Source organism: Pezoporus wallicus, unplaced genomic scaffold (assembly GCF_028554395.1).
Source record: "Pezoporus wallicus isolate ANWC-B61680 ecotype Strahan unplaced genomic scaffold, APGP_CSIRO_Pwel_v1 contig_1181, whole genome shotgun sequence".
Lineage (NCBI taxonomy): Eukaryota > Metazoa > Chordata > Aves > Psittaciformes > Psittacidae > Pezoporus > Pezoporus wallicus.
The window spans coordinates 104,842-108,787 of NW_026641428.1; the positions used below are offsets into that span (position 1 = coordinate 104,842).

Here is a 3,946-nt window from a genome sequence, read left to right on the forward strand (position 1 = left end):
GGATGTGGAAAGAGATGGGTAGCAAGCAGGACTGATCCATCAAGGAGGGAAATGATCTTATCCTCTATCTTGGTCCACAGACACTTCACTACATTTCTGCAGTCTATTGTACTCCATGTACCCTGCCTTTCATGAACCCCCACCTCCTTCTCAGTTGTGTGAAAGGATCACACAAACAGGCGAGGTTTGTGTGATGCTTTTGCGGTTGGTGGGAAAATGACAAATGAGCTGGGTTCCACATCCAGGAGAGAGGAAGTCCACCATCCTGTATTTCTATGTCATATATTATTGGTTTTGTTTTCTACTGAATGTTAGCTGCAGCTGCCTTTTACCAGATGTCTCGTAAATGCCCACACTGTTCAGTTTATTTGGCCAAGCTTATCTTTGACCCTGGCAACATCTAAATTCTAGTGTCATGGAAGCCAGCAGTTCAAAGGTAAGTTACTTGCTATTTTTATCTGTATCTCTGTGAAAAAAACCCTGATACTATAGGGCTGTGGGGAGAAAGAAAATGGTAACATAATGGAAACTAGACAGAAATCCCACCTTCTCTCCCAGTACATCCTGGCAACCTGTTGGGATTGTAGCTTTTCCAGCTCTGGCTGTCTGTAGAAGGGACCCTCACAATGAGAAGTTAATTCTGACTGTTAGGTTCCTTGTCCTGTGTCCTGAGATCTACCTAAAGAATAGGCCTTAGAATCCACTTCATCTCTGCAGTGTAAAGTATTGCAGCTCTGTGTGGGAATACCTGTTTCTTTCCTTTGGTTATTGGAGGATTATTGGCTGTTCAGTTAAGAAAAGCTTAAACAAGCAGATGAGTTAAGGTAGGTGTGGTTGTCCCAGCTAACACAGTTTTTTTCTGATCAGAAAAGACTATTGAGGACTAACCCTTTAGCGTGTGAGACAGTAGAAGCTGTCTGGCTTGACTTGTGAGTTTGACAGAGGAGTAAGTTAGTTTACCTGAGGACATTATGAAACATGATGAGACTTGCAGCAGCGAAATATAAGGTAAGTCAGTTGGTGCCTCCTTGGGAAAAAGAACTAATTGGTGGTGTGGTGCAGAGATAACAGAACCCACTGAGAAGAGGCAGGCAGGCAGGCAGACAGACAGACAGACTCTCCCACTGTCTTTTTGCAAGATGTTAAGGCAGTCAGACTCGCCCACAGTTGTAGACTTGTGACTGGACCTAATCAGTATCCATAGGGTGCTGGGGAGGTGAGGAGCAATGATAAGATACAAGAATTAATAGAACAAGGAATACAGATAGTTGAAAGCCGAGGGTTTCGAGGGATGTCAGAGTACTTAGGATTTTCCATTTTGAACCTGGGATAAACAACACACATCATAATAGCTAACAGCATAAATGCTGTTCTCATTTTGGACTGTATACTAATTTAACTAGCTAGCCCATAGCAACAATGCTGTAATACACATGGGCCCAGATGTTTTGTGATAATAAAACTGTAGCTTGCTAAAGCTTAAGGAGGAAAGATGCTGGGTCTTCTCCAGGGAGAGAATGATTGTGTCCTGGAAAAGATGTGGCTTGATGCAGCTGGAGAGAATTAGCCAGCTAGAGTATTCACTACACAAAATAACCCAGTCTCAGCATGAAAAAGCAATCTCCAAAGCCAGTTTCTGTATTAAGCTTCTGTTTGTCATGGGTGCAAGGGATGCATTCTGATTTTTAACCAGCCTCAGCTCTGGCCTCCAATTATGGATGTAGAGGAACTGTGTTTTGGAGCTCAACACTAACCACAGGTAACTCTCTTTCACTGAATAATTCAAGAATTTAACCAGTTTAGCTACCTCTGAAAGTCTTGCTGTGTTTATATACCTCTTGCAACTGGCCTTTAATGTCTCTTCAAATTGATTCTCAGCTACTGAGTTAGGCTACTGGTGCTTTCTTTCAGCCACTATTTTCTTTACTTTTCCTTTTTATTTAGAACTTGAACACTCTGGGTTTATGTGCTCTTGGCTAGGCTACAGGACTTCAGCTTCTCATTAGCAGTTGCAAAGCTTAAGGGAAGAAACAGAAATATGCAGCAATACAAGTATGGGTATGATACCATCATTAGTGAAGGCTCACATGGCAAGGCTTGCTCTTTCAGTGACCCCAGAAAAGGTATTACCATCACAGCTTGCTGGTGGAACTGTCAGCAAAAGAGAATAAGAATTAATTTGTGCCTGATATTTGTAGTGCCGGGTCACTGAGATTCATGAACAAGTCACACAGAAAGCAGCTTCCATAGTAGAAGATAAAGCATGCTAATTTCCTAACTCTGAAAAGCCATGGGTTTTATTATCTTTTGGCTCAGACCTGTACTAGGGGAGATACCTTGAAATAGAAGTAAAAAATCAGCTAAGGATCTGAGTATCATGTGACATCTCTTTTCAGCAGCTGCCAGAGGGTGGGGAGGCTCCCATATTAGCAATCACATGAAAATTACAATATTCAATGGCAGCACCCACAGAATGTCCATCTCCCTGTAGAAACTGGTTTTGCCGCTACAAGCACGTTCATGTTGAGATCATCATCTACTCAACAGTTCTTGATTCCTTGCACTTCAGAGGATGTGCCTTATCTGTTTTGAAGGTGGATGGCAGAGAATATGAACACTGACTTTATGTACAAGTAATTTAAAATAATATAGCACGTTTATTTTAAACTGTAACGCCAATAGGTTTTATGTGCACTATGTTACACCAGAGTTACTCTATCCACCCCTTCTGGAGTTAGGAGAAGCAATATTATAGAAGATAAAATTAAATTCTTCTTGTGACAGAAATACGTATTTTAGAACAGCTGTTATTCAGGACTAGCCATAGCTTTCAGACCTCTCCAGATCTAGTTATTTCAATGAGAACAACAGTCCCCATGTCTTCTTTCTGGGTACAACCATGTTTTAAAGGTGTTTTCACCCTATGGTTCCAGCCATCATTGTTCTTCCACCTTCATTCTGCCTGACCACTTCCAAGCAACTTGTTTGGAAGGGAGCTATGATTTTTTTGATGGCACAGTGACCCAGATAAACTTACTTATTACTTATGCATTTGGAGGGCAGCAGTCACAGAAGAAGGACAAAATAGTAAAAGGCCAGCAAGCAAATTATTCTATTAAGTATTTAGCATCTTCCTTCACACTGAAGCAGGCCCCACTTATTCAAATGTCACCATTCACAGAGAAGCAAAATTTCAGCTCTTGCCTCTCCAGATCTACAGATCTTCAAAAAATTCCATTCAGAACTGCATATCCTGGAGCACTGTTCCCCTGGACACCTGTGGTGCTTGATCAGAAGCATTTGACACCTGTTCTGCAGTCAGTTTTCTGAAATCTGTGACTTTTTCATCTAGGTATATGAAGGTACAATTATTAGATTTAACTCTTAGCACTTTGCAAGCAAAGCAGTAGCCATCAGATAGACAAGAAAGCCAGAAAACAATCACTGACAGCACCCAGATGCTTCACAGGGAAGCTGTAGCTAAGTTTATTATTACCTCTTGCATTACCTTTAAGATTTTGCCTGGAGGGCAGTGCTGAAATCAGGCTTCCAACCTGCAAGGGAATTTACAACTACTTGCTAAGTCACCCTCCCTGCCCTGAAGCCTTTTTATTCTAAAAAGGGACTCTTTTCATTTTATAGAAGGAAAGATGATGCATAAACCAAATCCAGAGTTAGATTTTGCAGCAGAGTGACACTGACATGCCTGATGTCTTGCAGAGCATCCATGAGACAATCAGAAATGTTTTTTGGGAACGCTGTGAGTTTGAGCCCTGTACCTTTCTTACCCAGCCTCCTTTACAGACCAGGAAGGCATGGAGTAGTGAGTGACTGACATTATTAAGTCATCCTTGTCAGTGAGGGCACTTATGAAAAACACATCTGGTTTTGAAAAACACAAAATTGCAGATACAATGGATATGCAAAATTCCTCTCCCCCCAGAAA

At 41.5% G+C, this 3,946-nt stretch overlaps 1 long non-coding RNA gene across 1 annotated transcript; it reads left to right on the forward strand.

Moving 5' to 3' along the window:
• Positions 1–860: 860 nt before the first annotated feature.
• Positions 861–2,766, forward strand: LOC130606990 (uncharacterized). Its single transcript, XR_008974122.1, has 3 exons — positions 861–1,008; positions 1,694–1,759; positions 1,945–2,766. It is a non-coding gene; the product is annotated as an uncharacterized LOC130606990 (long non-coding RNA).
• The last annotated feature ends 1,180 nt before the right edge of the window (positions 2,767–3,946 follow it).